Genomic DNA, 18,744 nt, shown 5'->3' with positions numbered 1-18,744 from the left:
AAAAATGTTTTAGCAAAAAATAGATTTAAAGACATTCTGCAGATGAATCTGGAGTTGGAGTCTCGCTATGGCTTGGAGACTCTCTTCAGATATGTTGACAGCACACTCAACCCGGCGGATTTGTTAAAAAGAGGATTAACATTTTGAAAATTCCACCCTAAATTTGAGTTTTGGTATTCAGGCTCATTCTGGCCATGCGAAGGAATCTCTCAATTGCCAGTACAGAATATGCCCTGCTTGAGTGAGATATGTCAGCGAATGACCCGCACTCCAGCAAATTGTCCTTTAATCCATGATCAGGATTACACCTCAGCCATACCTTTCCAGAGGGTTTCATAATTCTCTAGTTTACTGACTGTTACTGCTTTGGTGTTTAAGTTCCTCGCCACCCGATTTAATCGATAATGGGACTACAACTGTAAGGCGACGATCTACCTTATTAAGACAGTGCAACGGCAAGAATTTCCTTCAGAAGTGGAGTACCTAAAGGAGCCGAATGGTAACCCCGTGCCAGTTAGGGTTCGTGCTCTGGATCTTTCTGGATCTTTTGGGGAAGAATCAACCAATCCTCCCACTTTAATTATGAATACTTTGCGAATATTGTTATCCGATCGTCGCCGAAGTAAAGATCTACGCTTTGATGCGTCAACATTCACGGCTTCGTTATAACCTAGCCCTTACTACATGCTCTCATACCGTTCCGTAGTGGCGCGGTTAATGCCCCCTTAGCTAGTTCTATCGCTAGAGGATATCCCAGCCACCACCCGGGACAACGTAACTTCTGAACGCATTTCTGATGTTGCCTTTTTTAAGGGGAGGCGTTAGCTATATTAATAGAACAGCTCATAATACTAAACTTAGTTTTAACCTATCACATTCTCCCCTTAACTGTCCTCCACTAAGCCTTCTGCTAGTTTTACCCGGAGGTCAAATAACTCCAGTAATGGGGTATGTAACTGCCAGTATTCGGCTAGGCGAGTGTTCCTACCTTACTCTTATCTGCCCATAGGTAACTTATGGTCAGAATTCTCTAGCCAGTAGAACGTTGCACAGGATATGCAATCTATATTCTATCTTCGAACTAACAATCAGTCCCAGTAAGATCTTATACCGAAGGGCGTAGAGGTCCACGTCCACATCTCCAGTCTTGGGTGATCAGCGCGAAATTTGTCGACAAGATAGCACTCTGCCATCAGACCAGACACACTGTTTTCACACTCTTCTAAGCCGTTAGCACTACTGCTTCTATCTACTTGGGGATTAACTAACTCCCATCTATTTACGCTGTAGGGGGAGAACCAAGAAGATTGGCGTTATACTGGCGAGATAAGTCACCTGCCATGCCGTCTGCCTTTCTTTTGGGTACCGCTATTTGAAGTGGTACCCTGAACCGAATGTGAGCGGGCCACCGAGTGTGGTACCCTCTACGAGCTGGACTGAACTTGTGACACTAGCATGTGTAGTGTTCCCGACCGTACCGACAGAATTGGAGGTACTACCGAGTGTAGTACCGCCTACTGATCCGACCACACTGGGGGAACTACCGGATGTAGTACCCTCTACCGAACTGAACGAACAGAAATAACCATGAGACACGGCCCTTCCAAGGTGGATGCCACTAGGGAACGAGGGGCGTCCCTTACCGAACCCACTGAACCCACCAATCCCACCGAGCAAGGGAAAGAAGCATGGGTGTTCTTCATTCCCGGAGAATTTCCGTCGGCGAATGCTCTGTGGAACATCTTTAGGCACAAGGTTCAACTCTGATTGCCGATTAGAAAGTCTTCACTGTTGTACGGGTGCATCGTTTTCCAAGGAACCTGCCAGCCGTTTGATTCTGGTGGGTTTCCTAGGTGCTGAAACAGAAATAAAATAAGTAAAAACAGTTAGTGATATCAACAGGAAGCAAGAGTACAATAAACACAACAACGGAAGAAAAACGCGGATCGAAAGAGGAGAGAAAGAGTAGAATGAAGAATAGAGAGTATTACACTCAGGACAGGGCTCTTATCAGCAAACGCATTTACCCAGCGCAAGAGGCGGGGTAATCATCGTTGGAGTCTAATACAGAGACCAAAGCTTCAAATAAAAGAAAAATAGTCAAAACTGTATTTTCTATTGAAAATGTAAGGACAAGTATATTAACGAACTTTTTAGAAGCTTGTAAAAAGATAACACCTCTTTAATACGGAGCGCCATTCAATTTAATTGAAGCCGGATGAGGTTCAGAGCGTTGATAATGTGACATAGAAGCTTGGTTTTAGATTTAAACTAGACCACCCGTGACCCGTTGGGTCAGTACGTTATATTAGCTATGGAATTCATGTATGAGCGTGACACTTGTGGCATAAAGAAAATAGTTTTTTTTTTACATAACAGAAGCATTTCTATGAAAGTATATTAAAATGAAAAAAGAATATAGATAGATTTCTATGAGTCGTTCTGTTTATTATAATTGTTATTTTTTTTTAAATTACAGTTACTGAATTATAAGTGGTTGGTCATACTTATAGGTAAATATGCACTGAACAGGTATCATAATCCTTATTATAGTTAAATTCAAATTTTGATATATCATTTTTAAATGAAATTGTTAGTTGAAAGTACAGAATAATAAAAAAACACTCTCCACATGTTAATGATGGCTTTTTAAATAGAAAATGAAAATAAAATGTAACTTTTTTCATTTAATTTAAGCAAACATTCAGTACCCATTGTGTAAAATATTTAATTTGTATGTTAATAATAAGGTCAATAAAATTAAGACAATTCTTTTCTATTTACATTTTTTGTACAATTAATTTTTTTTAAAGAAAACTTTTGTTATCCTTTTGCTTAATTGAGACTTCTTATCAGGTTCTAACTCTCTTATATCCAGATTAATTATATTAATCAATTTATTTTATTGAATATGGATCGCTGAAAAGCACGGGTGCTTAAGCACTTATTGTACAGAAAATAAATATTGTATTCATATGCTAATAATAAGGTCACTAAAACTAAGACAATACTTTTCTATTTACAACATTTTTTGTACAATTTGAGTGTTTTAAAAAAACATTTATGTTTTCCTTTCGCTTAACTATCCAGTTTTACATCGCTCCCTTTTTCTCTCTCTCACACATACTCGTAACTATTTCTCGCGTACGTAACGAAAACAGAGGGAGTAGGAGTGTTGAAATCTATGAGAGTGAAAGTGAGAGGTGTTTTCTTTCACCGCCGCTGCTTCTATTAATAATGAGTGTTGTTTTTTAAAAGGGAGAAGTGTTTCTGAAACTGCCAGACTTTACGAAGTTGAATGTTTTTAGCCGTTAAAAAAAACCAAGAAACTACGGTTGATTTTATAAAATTATTTATTTATAATGACATGAATTAAAGATTTCTCGCGTACGTAACGAAAACAGAGGGAGTAGGAGTGTTGAAATCTATTAGAGGGAAAGTGAGAGGTGTTTTCTTTCACCGCCGCTGCTTCTATTAATAATGAGTGTTGTTTTTCTTGTTTGTTTACTTTTGTTTTTTTTAAAGGGAGAAGATTTTTTGAAACTGCGACAGACTTTACGAAGTTGAATGTTTTTAGCCGTTAAAAAAAACAAAAAACTATTTGATCAAATTAAATGAAAGTGTTTGTATTAAAAGCGATATAAAAATTCCGGAATTGGAATAACGGATTGAAGACGTTGCTATTTACGCATGCGCAACCGGATGTTGAAAACCGGAAATCTGATTGCAAACATACAAGATCCATAGAGTTTTAGTATTATATAGATTATCCAGCCAACCTTTTCCTCATTGTATCACATGCTCCAGATCAGAGGAAAAATAATCAGAGTGGTCTTCAGTATTTACGGCCTTTAAAGTGTGGTTATATATGGTAGTGTCGTTAACATAAATGTCTACTAGTGATCTAAGAATGTGATTTGGGAGATCATTGATTAAGATCAGGAAGAGAGTTTAACCCAGGATGGAACCTTCAAGGACGCAAGCGTAAATACAGTATGCTACTGATTCTGATTAGTGGCTGATACACTACGCCTATTAAACTATCCGAGACAAATATTTAATAATTGAGAAGACATTTTGTGAAGTAGACCTTTATGCAATAGCTTACCAAAGGCCTTTCGCTAAGTAAAAAAAAGAAAGCCTCCGTCGAGAAATTCGCTAATCCTATGAGATATAACAGTTACCAAATACTGTAGATCTAGCAACGGAAACCATATAACCTTTCATTGAGGAGATTATTTTTGCGGAGATGTTTTACTACTTCTCTATTTAATACAGAGTCTAATAATTTAGTCATGGCGTAGAAGAGACTGATTGGTCTATATTAAGAATGAAATCGCTGATCACATAAATTTTTAATATATGGAAGACTAATTAGGTTTTCTGTGGATTCTGCACGGAGCTCTTTATTTAATAAATAGAGGCTGCATGTACTTGTTACATAGGCACTGGGATTGAACATTCAACGTGCAGAAGAATGTTACTTCACCTCTAAATTTTATCAAGTACATTATCTACTACCCCACTACCCCAGATGTCCTGCAGCTAAAAATTGCAAGTTCAATAAAATATATCTGATATTACATGAAACGAAATGATATTAAACTGGCACTTAATATTGGAACAATAGTTCTAAAAATACAAATTATATTATAATAAATCCGCATCCATATTTATTAAGAAACGTGGACATAAAAACTAAGCTAGTGGATTATTTTGCTTGTAAAATCAAGTAAAAACAGATACTATAAAAGATCACTCTTACAGCGAACATCTTTTTCTCCTCCCCGTTTCTTGTGTATTTATAAATTACTAAGTCAGGAAAGAGAAAAGAGATAGAAGAATTCTTTACATCCTTTTCTCCTTCATCCCAATCATCTGTTCGTTCTTTATCTACGACGTGGGACACCGAAACGGAAATTTCTCTTCGAACTAATCAAAGCGGTAGAAAATAAAATTAAGGAAATGAGTTCATCACTCGCTTTGGCCGACTGAAAAACAACCAGCTCGTTGAGATCACGTGCAGGCGGCTAAATCACGCGAGAAAACAACTTTGCCGTGTAAAGGTGGCGAGAAGTGAACGCCCAATGCCAATCATCCCAGTTCAAAAGAAGAATGGGTCTAAGATAAAATGGGAACCGAAAGAGAAAAAAAAGAGGAACGACAAAGGTTGAAGGGGCGAGAGAAGATCTCTGTGGACATATACATGCGGTTCTATTCGCTTGTAATTCTGATTTGACATTATTGAAGAGTCTCAAAGGTTCGCAAAGAGAAGAGCTAATGACGATCGACATCAGACACTGGAAATGAAATCCATCGGCGTGGATCGTAATTGGAGTGTTAAATCGTATATTAAGATGTCGGGACCCGCGGCATTCCCCAGGCAGAACTATTGAAAACAGGGAAGCTGAAAATAGACACTCGTTTGCATTAGATAAATTAATGACAGTGAAGATCATTGCCAGAATAAAGCGATCAAGGAAGCCACGAATTGCAGCTCAACTCGGTCAGAGTATAACAGCAAAGAAACATTGTATAAAGTGATTACTACGAAGAAAGGACGAAGCTATGAATACACACGATATAAGAAGAAAGAGAGAACAATTGGGTCTAGTTGATCGACATGAAAAGTTTAAACGAGTACAATTACTAATAAGCCCGTTACTTTCCTTAATTTTCTTATCAAAATAGGTAATGCATCTTTAGATGACCGGAGAGTTCCCTCCGGCGATGTGTTCATTTCATTAGCATTATTTTGGTGTTAAAATGTGAGAGCAAGTAAAACTATAGTAATGACATATTAACCTGACAATGATCCAACGTGAGCACATATATTACATTTTTAACACATGATTTCTCGTATTACTTCTTAAGACCTCGCGAAACAAGGACTTATAATGCACATGCATAAATATAAAAAGAAAATAGGGTTATAATTAAGATTGGATGCAATTTTTTGACTTTCAAATTCTGCAGATAAGTTCGCGGTGACAATATAAAATATAGCCTATGCTGATTACTGACTGTTACTAAATATTATTTTCTCAGACAACGTAAATGCTTCCTAAATTTTCCATGTTAAAAATGGCATTTTTCTTCTTATGTTAGACCATGTCTAGTTATCCAGCTCCTAGGCAGCAGAAACTAAAGTATAAAAAGCAGATAGTTTTACTATCACCAAAAACACTAAAAGTACATAATAATACCAACAACTTTTAAAATAACAATATCTGTCAAAACGTGACAAATGAAGAAATATTTGTTTAACCGAAGAGAACATGATAGTATATTTCACATATTCTTTGTTCTTCGGTGTTTTCGTAGTTTGACATCGACAGAAACAGCTCTGACGAATCACTATTTGATGAGGTGAAACCAATTTTCTTTTAACTCTTCTACCATAAATGGTCTAATAAAATATGACTTTTTACATCAATATATTTTGTACAAGTGTTTACAGAAATGGTCGTCTAGCCAGTACTCTTAAGGCTTCCTTAATATTAATTTGATCTATTTAAAAATATTTAAACTTGAGGACGTTCGATACATAAAAACTCAATTGAAGTACAAAATGAATATACATGCATCAAACAATATTGCAAATTATGCTTCAAAATTTATTACTTATCTCTTATTCGAAACGAGTAAAACAACATCATTTCTTTGCCACGACGTGTGTTTCATTACTTCAAAATATGTTGTTGGTGTAAATTTCTATAACATTCATTATGTGTTTTAAAAAATTCAGATGGTGTTGATGATTGTATAAGTTTTATACAAGAGAAAATTAAGTAAAATTGTAGGTTTGATCTTCTGTTTTGTTTTTGTTTTCTTTTAGTAATTTCATTTTAGTATTCTATTACGCCATCTATAATTTAAACCACACCTGTCTGTTTACATATATATATATATATATATATATATATATATATATATATATATATATATATATATATATATATATGCATTAGGGGAGGTCGATTTTGGAACCACGGTTACTTCTACCCAGGGAAAGATGTAAACTAACCTAAAAAGTAAAAGTGCAAAATATTTTTCTACAAAACTTTACCGTTTTATGAGCAAATGAATTTAAACATCGAAATTATCGTATATTTTGATTTTACACCGGTGTTAAGTGATAGATGTAATAGGTTAAATTATGACCGGGGTTGAGAAAATCTGAAGCAAATATGTTAAATAATATATATATATATATATATATATATATATATATATATATATATATATATATATATATATTTACTGTCGAGGCATTTTAAGTAAGTTAGCTAATAATAAATTAGAAAAAAAAAAGGCTAACACTGAATAATATTTAATTTAATTTACAATGAACTTCACACAAATCCGGTCTATTTTTTTACTGGTGCAATTTTCAATCTTCACCGGAAAAATCAAAACATTCGCTAATCCACACACGTCTTTACTAGTTTGCATTTCATTTTAATACATAACTATCAAGAAAAAAAAATATTTTTATAATTCTTATAAAACAATTTTATTATTATTGTTATAATTATTTGTTTATTTTAAAGATATTTTATAATTGTAAAGATATTTTTTCATTCGGAAGTTGTTTATTTTGCGTGCCTTTTGCCGTTAACATCTTGCCGTTAGCAGTTTGATTTGTACTTCAGTAAGTGAATATTTATTATTTTATATTTTATCATATTTGAATTTTTTCTCTCTCAATTTTTACTTATTTATATAATTCGACAATTTCCGACATTATATACGTTTTTCAGATATATATTTTTTTAAATGGTTGGGAAACAAACCAAAATTTCTACTCGCAGTAGAGATACTACCAAATTTGCTGGTCCACCTTCTATGCTTGATAAAACAGAACCCCCCACATATCGACAAGTGATACAGCACAGTTATTTCCTGGAAAATATACATCCAACCTCAAATAAATTTGTGCTTTCAAAATTAATAGCCGGTGATATAATTGATATTTGGAAAGCAGTTAATCCACGCTTACCGCTATTAACTGAAGTGTATATTGTGAATAAATTGCAAAATATGTGCTTTAAAAAAGTAAAACAGATAAATAGAAAATCTTTGTCATCATCTGCAAAGGACATTTTGATAAAGAAACTCGACACATTGTTTGACATTTCTTCTGTCCGTTGTCAACTGCCAATTTTATCTTGTGAGGGCAAAAATGTGAAATGTAAAAAGGAAAATTGTCAGACCAAACACATAATCTGCAATTGCCCCCTCAAACAGAAGGTAAGTTTATTATTCTATTTTTCATTAAGACAATGTCATACACATTTTAAAGTAAATGAATTTTTATACTTGTATTTTAAGTAAACAAATTAAAAATCTCATACTTTTTCATTTATGTGAAATTGCATGAAAATTCTGAGTCACATCTCGCATCCAATATGTGACAAATTTGATTTTTCAGGTTCCATTGGAAGACAGAGAATATCTTAAAGACCAAAGAAACAAAATAGGACCTAAGGGCACTTTTCAACTTGGTCCTATAGATAAAGCTTCCATTAAAAAATATAAAAAGAGTGCAGTGTTAGGAGAAATAAGGAACCAAGTTGGTTCATCTTCTGTTGCCTCAACATCTTATGACCAGAATGTTTCCCCTTCCCAATCAGAGAATAGCGATGGACAAGACGAAAATTTTGAGCCAGACAGATATTGTAAGAGTGATTACAGCCAATTAAAAATTCCACGGTATGCTATTGAACTAATCCGGGGTGATGTTAGTTCAAAATTAGGAGCGAGCCTGGCAAATGCCTTCCTTTTGGATTTACATGCTTTGGGCCTTCTCAACACAAGTATAAACATTAACAACATCATCCTGGATAAATCAAAAATAGACAGACAAAAAGAAAAAAACTAAAGAGCATACCCTTCAAAAGCACAATGAAAAAATTGAAAATCTGGTTTGTATTGGTGTGGATAGTAGGCATGACAAAGACACTTTGTTTTATCAGGAGGTGGTGGAAGCGAATGGAGAAACACAAATAAGGAAAGTTAAGGGACCAGAACGCCATTTGACATTAACAGCGGAAATAGGCTGTGATAAAAAGGGTGGATATCTCACCCATAGTGTTATCCCTAATACTAATGCAACTGGTGTTGTTTTAGCAGAAGAAGTTGCAAGTGTCTTCAAAGAATATAAGTGTGAGACTACATTAAAGGCTGTGCTTTTAGACAACACCAATACAAACACTGGCTGTGAATCTGGGCTTGTCATATCTCTAGAAAAAATATTAAACAGGAAGTTACACACTATTGGTTGCTCCCTACATCAGAATGAGCTTCCTTTCATGGCGTTATTTAAATGGATCGATGATAATACACAAAGCCCAACATCATTTACTGGGCCAATTGGAAAATTGTGTGGTAATAATTACAATCATTTGCTCCAGGTTGAATTTCCACCAATAAGTAGTCCTTTGGATATCAATTATTCTGTACTGGTAGGCATTGATGATCTGAGTGGCGATCAAAGACTACTTTTGGAATATGCAGTAGGAATTTCACGGGGAAAGGTTGACCCAAAATATGCTGCATGGAGGATTGGGCCTTTAAATCAAGCCAGATGGCTAACTCTAGCAATTCGACTAATGTGTTTATGGACGCGACAAATTTATCGTCAAACACTGTTTGATAAAATGCACACATTGGTTAAATTTATTGTTGAAGTGTATACAGTTAGTTGGTTTGAAATTAAAAGAGACAATAAATTTCATAACCAGCAACTATACATTTTCAATATGATTCAGAGGATTAAGCAACAGCCACAACAAATCCAAACAGTTGCATTTAAAAATATTCAATACAATGCTTTTGCTCTATTGCCAGAAAATATTTTGTATAAAATGGTCAAATCAGATGAAATAGAAGTGAGGGAAGAAGCTATATAAAAAATGTTTTAACCATTAGGTAAGTAAACATTTTTCTATATAAAATAATGAAATTGTGTACATTGATTTATATGTTCATTTTTAAATGTTGTTGAAATTTCATCATTAGAAAAAATTCAAACAAGTAGAATCCATTTTTAAAGTTAATTGCTTTTTTTTCTTTCAGGAGTGCAAAATCATCTCACAAAAGGTTGAAAAAAATTTCAACAATAAATTTAAAAGCTTCACATTGGTGTCATTTAATAAACCTATCTCAAAGTGGAGTTTGTGAGCCTGCTTATACAGAAAAAATTTTAGATGAGGAACTTCAGGATTCATCTTTGAGTGGAAGGAAACTAGATTTTCCTGATTAACCTTCACATTCGCAAAGTGTCGAAAGGGCAGTTAAGTTAACTACAGAGGCTTCTCAGTTGGTCTATGGATTTGAAAGAAGACACAAGCATATTATTGCAAAAGTTTTATGTCGAGAAATGAGGCCTTCTTTTGATGCAAAAGGATCTTATGTGGAACAGTATGAAATGATGCAACAATAATCATTGCTAACATTTGTGTGTGGTTTGACATATTTTTTTATGAATCTGTTTAAACATTAGTGTATTGATTTGAACCTAAGATTACCTATGATGAATATAGGTATTAGAGCAGTTTTAATTAACAATTGTAGTTTTTAAAAATTGATTCACTTATAAATTCCAAGCACATTTCATTCTATTCCTTCAATAATAATTATGACCTTTCCCATTTTTATTTTAATTTTATGTTTTTATGGAAATCGTTCCAGACAAGGCATGAAGCCACTTTATGTAAGGATCTAAAAAATAATATTTTAAGGTCAAAATCTTGCTAATAATATGCATAAGATGGAAAAGATTCTGACCCAGAATTACTTTTTATGACTTGCATCCTCAGTTTATGTTGTCAACTGAAGATTATATGCAGCCAGGGGGGGGGAGATTCACTTTTTAATATTAATTTTAATATATTTCTTTCCTTTTTACTAAAATGATTAATCTAATAAATTTGTTTGGACTGAAATTGTAAAATATTTATAAAATTGTCTAAGAAGCAACGATTTCTTCAGCGCGTCTAATGAGACGATATTTAAAGTTAAATGCTCATCCAATCATGAAAGATGGCAAGCAATTTTTTTATATTAGTACTCACCATACCAACACACAACTTTCCCTGCGTAGAAGTTTTTGATTTTCTAGAAAAAGTTAAAAATCGACCTCCCCTAATATGCATGTATGTATGTTTGTATGTCTGCATAAAACTTTCGACAGAGGCGACGGATTTTCACAAGATCGTATAATTTTGGAGTACGACTCTTCGGACACCAAATATGGAAACAAATTGACTAAACACATTAGTTCATTCACCCTAAACTGGACACTTTTTTTTTGCAGGAAGAGGGGCGCTTTTTTCGACGATATTTTCGAAAGTCATCCCCTCATTTCGATTGACTATACTTGATTCTAACCCTCGCCACTTCCGGCTTGACGATGGACGCAACGGCAAAAACGTCATGTTTTTTCACGTTCAAGCCTGTCTGCCTCCCTATTACCACTTGTTTTTTGCTTACCACACACCTACAAACACTCGGGCAACGCCGGACACTCAGAGTAGTTTAAAAACAAAACAGAAACTATATATTGTTTTTTTGCGACCTGATTTAGAAAAAAAAAATATTATATCATATTGGACCCAATATATAGTAAGGATTTCAAAAGTTTAACTAGTAAATCCTTTGTGGTATTTTCGTGGGTCAAACTATTTATGCTCGGTTACTGATTGTATTTTATTTTTTTATTCTGGAGAATTGATAGAAAAATATTACTTTTTTTACAAATTATATCTTCTATTGGTAATTTGAATTATTAAAAATCAACAGAAGCTACAGCTAAAAATCATAATGCTTAGAATAATGTCATGAAGATTTAAGAAGATAATGCCCCAGACGGGAACAACCCAAAGCAAGTCCTATCCAATTGTTATCCTGATTACAAGCGAAAAATATCTTAAAATACCGTATACAAACATTAAACTCAGATCGGTTTAAAATGATACACACATCAATTGTTGTTCATAGGATTTCAACAATATTATCTATTGGCATCTTAAAGAATCCTAACGTTGGTGGTGGTAGATTTTTCCAAACGTCTTTTTATCCCTACCAGAATTAATGAAACAAGAGGATAATCTCAAGGGTTTAGCTTCGTAGGATATCATACCGCTCATTGTGCCTCATCATTAGCGGTATCAGAATTTTTGTAGGAATTTTTTACACCCCTAACACGAAACTGCGAATACAATATAAAAATCTCGGAATTTCTCTGTTAAAAGTGGGTTATTTATTTTCTTTATGGATTATACTTCCAAAATAAACTATTACAGTTGTTTTAAAAGTAATAGAAATATATTTTTTTTAAACAGTAATGAATTTTCCGAACTCAATATTTTTCAATTTTTAAACTCAATATTTTTAAATTTTTAAATTTTAAAAATCTATCCAAATTTTTCTATTGATTCTATTTTTACGATATTTTCAGGGTAAATGTGAAATTTTATGTTCTTTCCAATAAATCGAATATAATATTTTAGACAAACGTTTTTTTTTTAAATTCACGAACCCCCCCATCCCAATTTTTAAGTGTCTATTAAAAAGTAAATACTTAATTTAGTAACCCGATGAGTACATAATTATTTACTCACAAATTGAAGAGAAAAGGTCAATACATAATATATTCAAATTAAAAAAAAAAAAACATAGTGTTCTTTTAGAAAATTACCTGTAAAGTTTGAAGTTTAAAACCTTTTTTTTTTAAACCACGTTATTTGTTTTTTCTTTTTTTTTAATGGAACCTTGGTCCTTGCTCCTTTAATTGAAAAAAAAAAATTAGGGCTTGAATTACATTTTTCGAGGAGTTACAAGCTTGGAAAGACAGGGGGTCGAATAATTCACGCCTCCCATTTTGTAAATGTCTAATAATAATTAATTTAGAACCCGATGAGTACATAATTATTTACTCACAAATTGAAGAGAAAAGGTCAATACATAATATATTCAAATTTAAAACAAAAAAAAACATAGTGTTCTTATAGAATTTTACCTGCAAAGTCCGAAGTTTAAAACCTTTTTAAACAAAAAAACACGTTTTTTTTTTGTTTTTTTTTAAATGAAATCTTGGTCCTTGCTCCTTTAATTGAAAAAAAAATTAGGGCTTGAATTGCATCTTTCGAGGAGTTATAAGCTTGAGAAGATGGGGTGGAATTATTCACTATTTTTCACGAAATTTCTGACACCGCTACCTCATCATGGCCTTTAAAATAAATAACGAAAATTTATTGAACACAATTCAACCGTTACATGAAAATATTATTATAATGTTGCTGGATCAAATTAAATTGACTGTGTAAGAAGAGAACACTTTAATTTATTTTGTTTACTTCATTATTTTTCCAACTAATTAACTAGCCAACTTAGTTTAATAGATAACTCGTTTCATGAGACGAGTAAGAGAGAATAGTTCGATCTTTGCTTCAACAGTATATAGATTTCGTATTCATTATTATATTATATACCGAACAAAATGATACTTGATTACGCCATTGCTATTGTTATCAATAAAGAGAAGCCTTCGGATCACCCTTGAGTATTGTTGGCAACTTATTTATACGGTTATTCATGAAATTTAATTAACTAATTTAAATATCGATATACTATTTTAATTCCTAATTATTCGTCGAGGAACCTATAGGTTTCTAACAGAATCTTTCAATTAAATTCGTCTCACAACAAAGGTTTTACATTCAGTTTTCCCGTTTAATTAAATGTATACTTCTACCTAAAAGTTTGCGTGTAAATATTAATGAAATTTTGATGTATGTTGCTTGTATTGTTTGGTTATGCAGTGCCTTTCAGCAAATATCCGGCGATACTTCCCTACGCGCAATAGTGTACATGATATAATTAATATTTGACACATAGTAATGCGATAATGTCAGATACGGGTACAACGGGTCGCAAAACGTAGATTCCATGAACAAAGCTTGTTTCTTAGAACTGCACGCCTGTGGAATTCTCTTCCGTTTGCCTGCTTTCCAGCTAAATACAATATAGTCGTCTTCAACTCCAGTGTAAACAAATTCTTGTTTTGCCGTCCTTTTAAGTAATCCAATTTACCAAATTTCCATTACTAACGATTACTACGATATTGTCCAATTGACTACTGTAACTTATTGGACCATCTTATCGAGTGGTCTCCAGACATTGATAAGGGGTGGGTCCTATGCAAAATAAAATGTGATGGTCAAGTCAGAAAAAAATCTATAATATTTCTGAACATTTGAAATACATGGTATCATGTTTTTCTCTTCCCGAAAACCTCTTTCCCACAGAAGAGACGCTGCGAGCCTGTTTTTGTTTTATCATTATTTCCATGGCAAGTGCTCGTCTGAATTCCAACCTCTGGTTCCCCCCTCGTCAATCTTTCATGAGAAACACACGTCTATCTGAAACCACTGTCAATAATTTTCCCCAATCTGTCTCTGTGGCTAAATAAAAACGTAGATTCCATGAACAAAGGTTCTTTCTTAGAATTGCACGCCTATGGAACTCTATTCAATTTGCCTACTTCCCAGCTGACTACACCTTGATTGTCTTAAAGTCCAACATAAACAAAATTCTTGATAAAGCGCGCCTCCTAAAGTAAGTCAATTTACCAAATTTCTATTACTAAAGATTACTACAATATTATCTCATTTAGTAATGGACACTCTATAGCCCTTATCATCGAGCGGCCCCCCGGCCTTGATAAGTGGTGGTTTCTATGTAAAAATATGTGGATTATTTGGACTACTTTTCTCATTTTTCGGCTAATATAAACTTCGACGTTTTTCGGTGTATCTTGTAAAACTCGGGAACCTTTCTGTCGAACTCGACGACCGGCACGAAATTTTGAATGAAATTCTTAATGGAATCCACGTTGTTGAACACGTAATTACTTCACAATTGTATGCTTAGTATCGCTTTCACTGATGCTTGTCAACCCCCAGAAAAGTGGCATTTACAACTCAAATTTATTTCGTACTTTATTTATTGCGAACAAATCTTGTTCGAAATTTAGAATTCTTAACCTCTTTTGTGTTTGTATTTCATATAAAACCTTGATTTTAATAGGTAAAACTTATTCCAAGACGAAAACCAATGGAGTTTTCGACGTTTCGTTAGTAGTGCTCAATAGAAAGAGCAGGATAGTCATTTATATTCAGTTAAACATGATACATGCCCATTACAAAGTTATGACAATACAAAATACACCATCCTGATGGTGACTAGCTGGATCCGTTTAAAACAAAGAGAGCAAAATTGTCGTGCTACTAAGAATAATAATTATAATAAAATTTTAAAATACAAATCAGAAAAAAAATAAAATACAAAATATTGTAAAATATAAAGAATTTAAAACAGCAAAAAAACCTGAGTAGCATAACAAATGCTAAAGTCAAATATGATAATATGTTAAATTTATGGGAGAGTATACAAGTTACCGAGATGTGATATTGCGTAACATTTGTTGATGTTTCCTGTTTATTATATTTTAAATGTAATAATTTGGATTATTGATGGACCATTTTCGAGCGGTATGTATTTCCTATTTCCGACATTATATTTACTTATATTTGAATGTTTATTACTTGCTATTCTGGCTTGGTACACTACGCTTGTTTTTTTAGCAGTTACGTCGTAAATGCCATTCTGATGTATTCATAAGGCTACATGTAATGGTGTATTTATATTCTTTTCGTTTGGGTTTATTCATATCGCTTTCGAGTTTTTATTGTTATCGTTTTCATTATTTTCTTAGTTATCACTACAAAAATATCTTCATTAAGAAGGTGTTTTTGTATTGAATATTTTATAAAGGATATTATTAGACGTGAATATAGTATAAGTTTTGGAAATTTCTTAGCAAAAGTGGGTTTAGCTATACATTGAAAATATTACTGTCTTTCTACTATAGGAAATTAATCAACCAAAATCTAACACTAATTGTAAAATGAAATGTTTTAACAAAAAGTGGCACTTCTCAATCCTTAATCTACCCTGCTGTTTATGCTTTAATGAAACCTTGTATATTGCTTGATTAACAAAAATACAAATGTACATTTCAACCAGACACACGAAACATCAATAAATTCTAGGCATGCCAAATCATATCTACTTAGCCACACAGATGCATATTCAATACAAATTCACATTTACATATAGTACTGTTGTTTTTGCTATGTTACACCTATGTATATATAAAATTTGATTTAAATTCTGTATTGTTTTTGCATTATTTAAAATACATTTTTGTAATTAATTTTTTTATGTTTTATTATGATCCGTATTAGTAGCCTCACTATTTGTCAACACCTTTTCAAACCCTTTCATCTAGCCTCCATCGTATTGATATAAAACTTATTCATATATTTAGCTTTTTATCCTATTGCAACGTAAGGATTTTATTTATTTTCCCTTTAATCTGCATTTTAGATCGTTATTATTTGATTTTCTTTTTGTCACTAATATTATTGGTCCATGTATACTCTGTTAAATTTTTAATCAATGTAATATTTAATAGTTTTCTTATTAGTGCATATTTATTCTCTATATATGGTTGTGTCTTCAACTAATTGTAAAGACTACGTCTTTCAAAACGAAACAACTCCCTTCAGCTTATGAGTTTCCAATTATTAATGAATGACGAAAGTCTATATTCCAAATGATGTTGACGATCTTACAATATATATATATGTATATATATATATATATATATATATATATATATATATTGAGTAAAACGATTCATAATTGTGAATTAAAAAACAAAAGGAAAAACAAACAAAATCAATTTTCCTTTTAAAATGATTTTTAATTAACAATTATTAATCGTTTTGATCAATATTAATATTGCTCTTGGATACATACCTATTGAGGTTATAATATAGCTAAAGTACAATGCGCACTGTTTTCTTTTAAAATTATTAACACATTTACTTTTTCCCTTCCCCCTCCCTCTCTCACCACATTAAGAAACGGCCTTATGCCTAATTTGCTCAGTGAGGAAGCAAATAAATACATACTGCAAGCAAAGAGCATATGTGGGGGTCGCCCCACGTATAAGACCTTGGTCAATGTAGGAGCAACCCTTCATACCAATTGTCACTATCCATCTCCCCATACTCCCCAGGGAGTTGGTCCCCATTTCCCCTTCACTCCTCACATTAAACATCGGCCTTGTCCTCTTGGCCAAGATCAAAGTGCAGTATCTGTTCCGGCATATACTGCAAGCAAAGACAATATGTGGTGGGAACCCCACATATAAGACCTTGGTCAATGTAGGGGAAACCCTTCATACCAATTGTCACTATCCACCTCTCCTACTTACCGGCGAGTTGGTCCCCATTTCCCCTTTACTCCTCACTTTAAAATCCGGCCTTGTGCTTTATTTGCTCGGTGGGGGAGCAAATAAATACACTTTTCTTGGCTTTTTGGCCAAGATCAAAGTGTAGTATCTGTTCTTACTACATGCTGTACTTATGTTTGTAACTTTTCCTTGGCCACATAGCTTATATAGATATTTCCTAAATCAAATAATTTTTGTGATATAAATGGGGGATCACTTTTCTGTATTAATTTAATGTAAAATGATCACCCAGTTTACAACCATTCAGTCTCAAAGCCATTCAATTCATTCTCCAAATAATTCAAGTTTTTATGAAGGATTCCAGTTATTTTTTAAGCATTTAAATCCTTCTTTAGGTCATTCAATTCATCCTTAAGTTCATTAAAGTCATTCTAAGTCATTTACTTTTTATTTGTTTAAGTCATTTCAGCCCATTTTTCTGTCATTTTAGTTTAATTTTAAGAATTTCATGTCAATCCTACATTCACACATTCATTCATCACACGAGAGCACGCGACTAAAGCTATCGGCCTTGTTTATTTAACAATTCATGTATCTTTTAAACTATTGGCTAAACACACAATTTTAAATAATCTAAGGAAAACAACTCTTATGTATTATCTCAAAATTAAGTTATCGAACTTGATTTAATTGTATCAGCAATTTATTGTAAGTCGATCTTTCGAATTCGATTTTAATTAGTAACAATTCTTTTTCTTTAATGCGAGCAACTAAGATAACGAGTATATAAAATATACAATGCATTATAAAATCGCACTCCTTTCATCACGATAAAAAACATTTAGATTATTGGAATTTATTGAGATGAGTATTATTTATGAATTTTTTATTTATTGCGGACCATTATCCTCATCTTTTTTTTAGATGCCGTTTAACGACGTTTCGGCCAACTATTCCTCTGGCCTTCGTCAGGTGGTAACCGCGACGGATAGGAACTCTGAGTCTCCTAACTGCATTTACTGCAATCACTGCCATCCATAGTTGTTGTCGTCTCACCACGTTTTTGGCCAAGTAAGCCTCTGTCCGGCATTGAGTAGGATTGAAACCACTATCTTCAGACAATTCTCACCTGGAACCATAGAGATTCAACGCCCCTATCAACTGCGCAACGGGCGCTGAAGGGCGATCAAGGTGGAATGTTTTGGTCTTATGAATTCATGTTTATTTATTATCTGATCTTCTATGGTCAGGCCCGTACAAAATGGTATATATATATATATATATATATATATATATATATATATATATATATATATATATATATATATATATGTATATATATATTATTTAATTGGAATTTATTGAGATGAGTATTATTTATGAATTTTCATATTTATTGCGGACTATTATCCTCA

General features: G+C 33.1%; 1 pseudogene; it reads left to right on the top strand.

Moving 5' to 3' along the window:
• The first annotated feature begins 17,436 nt into the window (after positions 1-17,436).
• LOC145285283 (U2 spliceosomal RNA) lies at positions 17,437-17,587 on the top strand (annotated as a pseudogene).
• Positions 17,588-18,744: the final 1,157 nt, after the last annotated feature.

The sequence above is a fragment of the Euprymna scolopes genome, chromosome 9, assembly GCF_053919585.1.
Source record: "Euprymna scolopes isolate OS-2025 chromosome 9, ASM5391958v1, whole genome shotgun sequence".
Lineage (NCBI taxonomy): Eukaryota > Metazoa > Mollusca > Cephalopoda > Sepiida > Sepiolidae > Euprymna > Euprymna scolopes.
The sequence above is the reverse complement of the archived record's forward strand: the minus strand, read 5'-3'. Positions and strand labels throughout refer to the sequence as shown.